This window comes from Leiobunum rupestre, chromosome 10 (genome assembly GCF_980474605.1).
Source record: "Leiobunum rupestre chromosome 10, qqLeiRupe1.1.hap1, whole genome shotgun sequence".
Taxonomy (NCBI): Eukaryota; Metazoa; Arthropoda; class Arachnida; order Opiliones; family Sclerosomatidae; genus Leiobunum; species Leiobunum rupestre.
This window is the reverse complement of record NC_143393.1, coordinates 45,401,652-45,411,652: the sequence shown is the minus strand read 5'-3', so window position 1 is coordinate 45,411,652 and position 10,001 is coordinate 45,401,652.

Here is a 10,001-nt window from a genome sequence, read left to right as displayed (position 1 = left end):
ATACCCCTTTTAGGAACGTCGGTAAGGTTTTCCCTATTTCTACTACGAAGGGGGTATCGGTAACCCCAGACTGTCATATTCACGTCGGTACTTTGGATGGTAGTGTTGGAATTGAGTTGACGGAAAGTCAGTTCAAGCAACTACGGAGAGCAAGCGGTCAAATTACTACGTTCTTGGAAGACGATTCGATCCCAAATTCTACGTGGTTCTTTGAAGGATCAGAAACGAGACGAGTCAAGCTATGCATTTTCCAAACGCGGAAGGTAGTGGGCGTGAGGGAAATAATCCTTGGAACTGGGACCAACTACGGAAAGCACATCTTAACCAAACAGGGCTTTACTGTCATGCAATACCCCCGGAAGACGTTGATGGATAAATACGACGAAGTGATGACGTATCACAACGAAGTAAAACGCGTCTTCAATGATATTAAAGGAGTCGTTCTGACCGCGATTACAGACTACGTGAATAAGCAATGCGAAGGTTGCAAAATTGATCATCCCTCACAAAGGCAGCACGATTATCTGATGATTGATTGGAACTCTCGTTTAGATATACATTTGTTTGACGCGATGGATAGAATTAGTTATTCCGAAATCACTTTAAAACTTGACACGTTTTTAAGCGAGGACTTTCGCGATATTATATTGACTTTTATAATGTGTAACGCTAAAAAAATGTTGTATAAATCTGAAGACTTTTGAATTTGTCAATAAAAAACTTGAGTATTAAAAACTGGGCTCTTTATTTTGTAGCTCATTTAGAGACATGGAACCAGTAATAAAACATCCGTTCACCGGGCTCGTCGCTGGGCCCACGCAATGTGGAAAGTCCCACTTCATCGCCAAATTAATTAAACATAATGAGTCGTGCATTGCTCCTCCACCTCAAAGAATAGTTTGGTGTTATACTGAGTACCAAGATAAATTATTTAATTCGGTATTGGAGCATAATCCTACCGCAGAGTTTCACGAGGGTTTATTAGACCCAAACAATTTAAATCCGACGATTATAAATTTTGTAATTCTCGATGATCTCTTATGTGAAATAGCGAATAACAAAGACGTCACAAATTTATTTATATGAGGTTCGCATCATCGTAACTCGTCCGTACTGATTTTAATGCAAAATTTGTTTTATCACGGGAAATAAGTTAGAACTCTCAATTTTAATTCACAGTACTTCGTAATTTTCCGTTCGGCTAGAGACGTTTCCAGCGTGCTAAATATCGCTAAACAAATTTCACCGGCTCATACCAAATTCGTTGTTGACGCGTTTCGTCAAGCCGTGGTGAAACCATACGGTTATTTATTCATCGACTTGAAACCAAATACCGCAGATGAATATCGGCTGCGAACGGGGATCATACCGGGAGAAGAAGCCGCGATTTTCATCCCGAAATAAAATCAAAATGACTATGGCAACGTCAAAACGTGTGTGTAAAAACTTGGATTCTTTAAAATAATTGAGCACGTGTAATGTGAAACAGAGGAAAGCTATCATTAAACTAGCGAATCGTGACGCCATCTTAGCGCTGGTCGAATGTTGTATAAATGTACTACGCGGGAACATTCAGTTAACAGATGGACAAAAGAGTCGATTGAAGAAACATCGTAAAGCCTTACATCATCTTTGCGCAAAAATTCCTCTCGCTAAAAGAAATCAGATTTTAGTTCAGAAGGGTGGATTTCTCCCGTTTTTGTTAGCTCCACTTCTTTCAATCGTTAGCTCAGTCGCCGGCGCTGCGATAAGCCGCGCCATTAATAAATAAATGGCCCGAAAAATGATTTTAGTGTCTGAAGACGCTTTACGTCGAATGAAGAATGCTACTCCCGAAGATGTTCCCAGTGAAATACCATCCTTGGATAAAGAAATGAAAACGATCATCGACGATCCCAATATGACCGAATCCGAAAAATTAACGTTCTATAATCAAACTTTGCAGCGACCCATAATATCTAATCGCCAACCAGTTGAAAAACAACAGACTGTTAAAAACAAAACGTGGTACGAAGAAATTGCGACGTCTATTCCGACATTACGTTTTATTTCGTGGAACGAACTCAATGAAATGACATTTGGAGGACGAGTCGTTTCTGGATCAAACGTAATCGATTTAATTTACGACGCGGTTAGAAAAACCAAGTCAAATTCCGACCCTACGGGATTCAAGAACTTCTACGAAGTATTGCAAAACAATAATGTACCAAAAAATATATCAAGAATCCTACTAGAATAAGTTCTTTAAAATCTTTTAACACGTCACCACCTAGACAAAATCAGTGGGTGACGATTTGAATGTATTTACCAATAAAACATTTAATCACCAGTTACTATTATTTAGTTCAATCCCATATCTCATAATGGATGGTTGCACGGAAGTTGTAGCTGAAAGTATCGTATCCACATTAACTATATCATTTTCGAAAAATCCAAAACTATTAACCGTCGTTTTAATTATATTAATTTTTGTAATAGTCGAATTATTCGATTTTTTTAATATTGTACTACACGACACCCACACATGGAAAATAAACTAATTACGGATAAGCTAGAAAAGATCTATTACGACGTAGCGGACTCTGGCGGGTACGTTGGCGTTCGAGGACTATATCGTTCCGCTCGAGAAAGGGTATCAAAGTTACGTTGAAAAATGTCAGGGAATTTTTACAAAACCAAGATACCTATACTCTACATAAAAATGCAAAGTGGCGATACAAACGAAATAAAACGATAGTGTACGGCATTGACGATCAATGGCAATCCGACGTCATTGACCTCCAGAAACTTTCCAGGCTAAACAATGGGTATCGCTATATTCTCGCGTGTATTGATATTTTTAGTAAGTACGCTTACGTCGAACCGGTGAAAAATAAGAAAGGAGAGACTATAGTGAACGCTCTAAAAAAGATATTAGATGGTGAAAGGAAACCAAAGCGAATGCAGAGTGACCACTGGAATGAGTTTGTTTGTAAAGCCGTTCAATCCGAATTAAATTCCCGCGAAATAGAATTTTTCGCGACGAACTCTGAAGTGAAAGCCAGCATCGTTGAGCGGTTTATTCGATCGTTTAAATCGAGAATGTATCGATATTTTACAAGGAAAAATACTTATAAGTACGTTGACGAGCTCCAAGAATTAGTTAGCGCCTATAATAACAGTTATCACCGAGCAATTAAATGTTGACCCGTCAATGTAAATCCCGAAAATTCGAAAATAACTTGGAAAAATTTGTACGGAGATATAGACTTTAGTCCTCCGATAAAGTACGACTTCGAAATTGGAGACATTGTCAGAATAAGCAAAAACAAGGGACTATTCGAAAAAGGATATCTCCCGAATTATTCGGAAGAATTATTTCGAGTGATTAAGCAGATACCGAGACAACCGCCGGTATATAAACTGGAGGCGCTAGATTCGGAGCCCATTTTAGGAATTTCTTGCAAAGAAGAAGTACAAAAGGTGGGGAAAGATCTTGACACTTGCGCGTTCAAAATTGAAAAAGTGCTCAGGAGGCGACGGAAATCTGATCATTCAGTCGAGTTACTCGTACGCTGGAAGGGGTACGGACCGCAATTTGATAGTTAGGTTCAAGAAGTAGACTTAGAATGAGTTTCTATATCACTCTACCATCCGATTCTTCGCTGAATTACTTTCCGGGTAATACTCTGAGCAAATTCAGAGCTTACCTTCCGGAGAATGTTCAGCTGAATGGACCTTACGAAGTAGGTTTAGCGGAAATAAGTTATCCTAGAACGTGGAATAATATCAAAGAAGAACGGGTAGTGCGAGTTGGTTCGGATGATATCAAACTGGAAGATTTTATGTATATACCTAGAGCAAATTTCTCTTCTATACCATAAACATCTGAAACCAGTTGAGGTTCATATAACTAAAAGTTTTTACTGTATCATCCCTCCCGATATAGCGATGATGTTGGGATTTTCTCTTAAGCAAGAAGGTGAATTTAAAATTAGAAAATCTTCGTTAGCCCCTTATACCGTAGATATGGACGTAGGATTACATTCATTGTTTGTCTATTCTGACATCGTTGAAAATACGATCGTGGGGGACAGGAACGTCCCTCTTTTAAGAATTATTAACGTGAAAGGAAAAGACGGGGAAACTGTGAATACTGAATTTTCTCGTCCACATTACCTACCCGCCGCTTCTTCAACATACAAACTATCGAAATTAATCTTATGGACGACTTGGGGTACCCCATGCAATTTGAACGTGGAAAGGTGCACGTTACTCTACATTTTAGGCCACGGAGGGCCTGGCTCACTCTATAATAGCGAGTGTTGGGAACAAGTAGTCCTCAGTTTAATGAAAAGTAACGAATGACGAGCATCATGAGACGTCCGCAATACATTTCCTCCGTAAGCGATTACGAGAGGTACTATTTAAATCAGGCTGGATACGGATCAACCCCCGTGTATCGCGGCGTGGGTGTCCAGAGAGGCTATGGATTGGGTAACATACTCGCTTCGGCATTTCGTCGTGCCATGCCGCTTTTGAAGCGCAGAGCCCAGTTTCTAGGAATAAAATTTCTCGATACTGGAGCGAAAGTCGTGTCTGACGTCGCTAGCGGTATCTCAATTAAATCATCGCTAGCGAAGAAATCTAAGAGCGCTGGTAAAGAGACATTGTTATCAGCCGCGGAAGCCGTTACGCAAATGACGGGATCTGGAATTAAAAAGAGGCGTAGAGCATCGCGCAAAGTCGCTCGAGCTAAAACCAAGAAGAAGAAAGCATCGTGCCGATCTTACTCCGATATATTTTCATAAAGTATTAGAATGGCGTTGATACATCCGAACTCTAGTGGTTGCGTGAATCCGAATTGGACCTTTTCGAAGTCCCGTTAACGCAAACGGGGATTATCGGTGGCGAATGGGTCGAATACCACCCCATTTCCAGCATTAGCAACAATTCAGCGTTAACGTTTTGCATTAGTGGGAATTCCGAAGCGTACATCGACCTATCACAAACTCTCCTTCACGTTCAGGTGGATGTGAAATTGGCAAACGGATCTTACCCTAAAGCCGCCGTTGTTACTCTGGCGGGTGTGGTTACGACCCCGGCGGATAATGTAGCCCCCATCAAATTGTTTTTGCACAGTCTATTTCCCGAAGTCCACTTATTTTTAAACGAAAAATCAGTTACTCCTTCCGCTCAGAATTACCCGTACAAAAGTATGATTCTATCGCGACAAGGCGTACGAGTTCAACGATTTCGTGAACAATAAAGGTTTCTTACAAAGAGCCAACTTCGCTCAAAAGGGAACTATAGATATGATCGGCGCTCTTCATTTAGATATTTCTCAACAGCCGCGCTTCCTTTTGAACTTGGTGGATTTAAAATTTATTTTTGGGAAATCAAATACCGAATTTTTTTTAGACTCTGACGTAAAATGTAAATTGGACATTAATTCAGCTTCGTTGTATTTGAGGAAAGTCAAGTTAATTCCTGAAATCCCACTCTCACACGCCAAAGTGTTACAAATGTCGAGAGCGAAGTACCCAATTTCCCGCACGGACGTGATGTCGTTTTCGATTCCGAGAGGCAACATGAGCGTCGTGCAAGATCATTTATTTACAGGACAAATTCCGAATAAAGTCGTAATCGGGATGGTTGAGCAAAACGCGTTTCTGGGTGAACTTAAATCGTCGCCATATAATTTCCAGCATTTCAATTTAAACCGCATTGGTTTGTTCATCGACGGCAGTAGCGTACCACATAAAGCCCTAACACCTAACTTCGCGGAGCGTAGCTACATCCAAGCGTATACCAATTTATTTCTTCAAACGGGTCAGTGGAACATTGACGAGGGAAACCAAATAAGTCGCGAAGATTACGCCGGTGGAAATTGCCTTTTCGTCTACGATTTGACCGCCGATTTAATGAACAAGGCCTCTCATTTTCATCTTTTTAAAAACGGAAATTTAAGGCTGGAAATGAAATTCGCTTCCGCGTTACCCGAAACGATTGCCGTAATTTTTTACGCGGAATTCCAGAGTTTGATTGGAATTGATAAGAACCGAACCGTAATCTTCGACTAGAATGGACACAATGCAGCTAACGATAATTTTGGAGAAAGATAATTTCACCACAGACTTATTTCGAGGCGTATTCCCCGCGGACCAACTACCAAAGTTCGTGACGACGTTTCCATCTCTGTATATCGTGAACACGGATACGTCGAATGACGATGGTCAGCACTGGATAGTTTTGTATTTCTCGAAGAATAATACAAATACCGAGATGTTCGACTCCTACGGTAATCCCCCAGATATGTTTCGCTTTAATGACTTTGTCGAAAGAAATAGTAAAACTGTGACATTTAACTCTTTACAACTTCAAGGAAATCGAAGCGTGACGTGTAGAGATTTTTGCGTGTATTTTGCTTTTAATAGATGTAGGGGTGTAAAAATGTTCGATATTGTGACTAGATTTTCTAAGAATAAAAATGTAAATGATAAAATGATAAAAGAATTTATGTATTCAAGGTATTCAATAACTTAGTAAAACTTCTTTAATTTACATTTTACATTCAAAATAACACCAGTGGGTTTGTTTGGTGATCTCCACAGTCTACATTACATCGAAGTAAAAATTTAAAAGTTATTTACATTTTTACGTTAAATAAAAATATCATTTAAATAAGATAGTTTCATTTTATTTACATTACGCTTTAAGTTCAAAATATATTTTTAATAGAAATACAATAGAAGACTGAACTATTGGCGATTTAAAATATCGATCCAGTAATGACCATGCGAAAGGGTTCGAATGCCGTCCCGCAAAATATACCTTTTATTATCGCATGGATTAAGAGACATTTGTTTTGGGAGACGGTAAATAGCTGATGCCTCTTATTGACGATCCGCTTCATAGAATCGCTCGTAATTCCAATAGCCATGAGGCAGTCGCGGTAACTCGAGTGTCGGATATCCTTTTCCTCTACTCGCTTACAAACACCTTTCGCGGTTTTTTCTCCCCCCTTTCCGAAAGGATGGAGTACATTTGGGGCGGAGCCCAACGAACTCCCGTATAGGGATCCAATCCATTTCATTTTTCATCTTTCCAATGACTTTTTTGTTTACGTCATTGAAAAGAGGATGATTCGTGGGATACCCCGAGAAATCGAAGAGATGGGAGGAATTTCCCAAGTCCGTGTAAACGTCCTCCGTTTGTATATTGTACGCCAGGCTGTCCGTGTCCGTGAAAAGTAATCGGACCTTTTCACCGTAGGACTTGCGCGTGTACTCGTAATGAAACTCGTACATGGTTAGTTTCGAAAGATCCAAAACGGTGAAACCGGTGTAAATTGGTCTATTCAAAGTAAATGACTTCTTCTTCATATGAATACACAAGAGTTCGTTGTGGAAAATCGTGAATTTTTCAAATGCCGGAGAAGACGCTTTCTTAATAGCCCGCTCAGGTGTTTGTACGTGATTGAAATCTATCCGATTTCTCAAGTTCTCCATTGTTTTACCTATTATTGAAACGAAATGAGATAAGTACTTATTATTCCGATAATTTGTATACGTGGCTACTTGCGTATAAACTAAATTACATTTATTAAACCAAAAGAATTTATTTCGCACAATAAATACTGTTGGTAAAAAAAATCTACTTATTTTTCATTTACTTTGATTAATAACGTACCAAAACAGGAGTTGTTTAAAAGTTTGAAAAAATCTTTTTCAAAACTGTTTTTGGCAAGTAACCTCTATTCGGTATTGAAATTTATGAATGGGCGAAGCCAGGGAGACTGATCGAAAGAGAGTATTCTGTGAACTTTCGTGAGTTTAAGTCCCTTCGATACGTAGTATTTTAAATTACGATAGTGAACTACGTATCGCTCTTTGTTGTTGAGATTAGGGACGAGCTTAGGCAGAGTGTCTTTTGCGGGGAGGTTAATCTTTGAAGCATCAGTTTGTAATAGGAAGAAAATTGATCCGTAGTTATTCTTTGAGATTCGGGTGCGAGGGGGTAGCAGTTGTGTTCATGATGCAACTCAACGGGGTATTCCAAGTCGACTTCCAAAATGAAGCCGTAGGGAGACTCGTGCGATAAAGTAAGCACATGTTTATGGGTGTAGTCGAGTAGGTCTTCGACGGGAACCCAAGCGAACCTACTCGTAGGTAAGTAATCGACCATGGTGAACCCGTAGAGATTATTTTTGTCGAGGTACATGATGTAATTACACTCTTTATTGGGGTCGTAGCTTTCGGGGATGTACGGGTTATTGGCTTCGCCGTAGCGGTGACTAATCATCGAAACTCCTCCCCGAATGCCACGTTCAATAAACAAGTGCATATCAATATCGAGTAGTAGCTCCAACTTCACTTTTGTCATGTGGAGGGCTGACTCCCAGGCAAACCCAGGTCCCGTGTACGCGTGCGCGCAATCTAGACCGTAGTATTCTACACACATAGCGCGGAATCTCTCGAATACGTCAGCTAGTTGGAGGGTATCCGCCTGCATGTACAAATCGTGTAGTTCACGTGTTGAAGAATTTTATCACTACCACTATTACATTTAGTAATAGAATCGGGCTATAAATTATACCTAGATTTTGTATGTTAAAAATGTTCCACACTTGGCGGACATTTTCGTAACTCTCATCCGTTAAATGTTCGCCACTGAGGGTGTTGAAAAATGTCTCTTTGGGTGGTAGTGCTGTCTCTTTAAACTTGTCTACGTCACTCATGTAGTCGTAGGGATACGTTAACTTTTGGAGCAAATACGGGATTTGATGAGTTGGATAGAAAGAGCTCAAGATGGGGAATTTTTCTTGACCTCCAGTGGCTAAATTTGAAATTAAAGTTTCGAGACTAGCGGGCATAAAGCGAATAGAGTCGATGAAACGGAGGCGACCGAAAGTGAAGCTGATATACGTTTCGGCGTTAGATGGAATACAGGAAATATTTACACTTTTTATCAACCCAATCCTTTGCATGATCAGATGGGCATCGTATCTGAAATTTTATATAAACACGTTATAGTTTGTAAATATTGGAATTAAAAAAAAATAAAATACCGTGATAAATTATGCATGATGACCGGCGTGAAATTTCCCACTCGCAGCTTTAGATTACAAGAATTATGCGCGACTCCCCGGAAACGTCCTAATAATTATAATAACGTGTTAACTTATTTAAATCTAAAATAATCAAATACGTAAGTCGTACCGGTATAATGACAATGATCTCTGACTGCCGGATCATCTTGCGTAAGAATTTTCTGACACACGTAACATTGCGTCGCGGTACGGCACAATTCTTCTTCGACTGGTGTGAGATTCATTGGAATATTTTCCTTCAATAATTTGGTGATGGTGCTCCGTTCCATCAACAAACTTTCAAGACAAATGTCGATAGCGTCGGTTCCCCTATACGTAACAGGGGCATTTAGCTTTCCTGTAATAAGGATAAACGTCGTAGCGAAAATAAACTTTTTAATTAAACCATATATAAATACCGTCGGGTCCTATTACGACGTAACTAAAACCACAAGCTACGTGCTCCGAGAGTTTCGTTGTTGATGATAGTGAGGAATCGGGTAAACAAGACTGGATTCTGTCAATTATAGATTCAAAATCCGCGTAAATGACGTAGGGAACCTAAAAATAAATGTGTTAAGCTCTTAAATTCATGAATTTCCGAAATTATTTTTTACTTTTTGAAGCCAATCAATTTTTTCGAATTTTAAATCGGGATTTTTGTGTGGCATTTTGACAAGTTGGGGGTCGTGAACGTTGCAGTTTTTCACGTGTTGACTATGGTTTCTAGCACTATTTTGTCCTGAAAAGCGATGTAAGCAATAACGACACACTTGAATTTTCCCGTTATGGTTTGTGAAATGACTCAGTAGTCGACTAATATCCGTAATTAGGCAAAAATGTTGGTTTCCTTTTGACTTGAGATAAAGCAGATCTATTTGCCGATCTTCGGGGGCTCTGTTTTCGCTTACATGAAGAGGAAAAACTACTT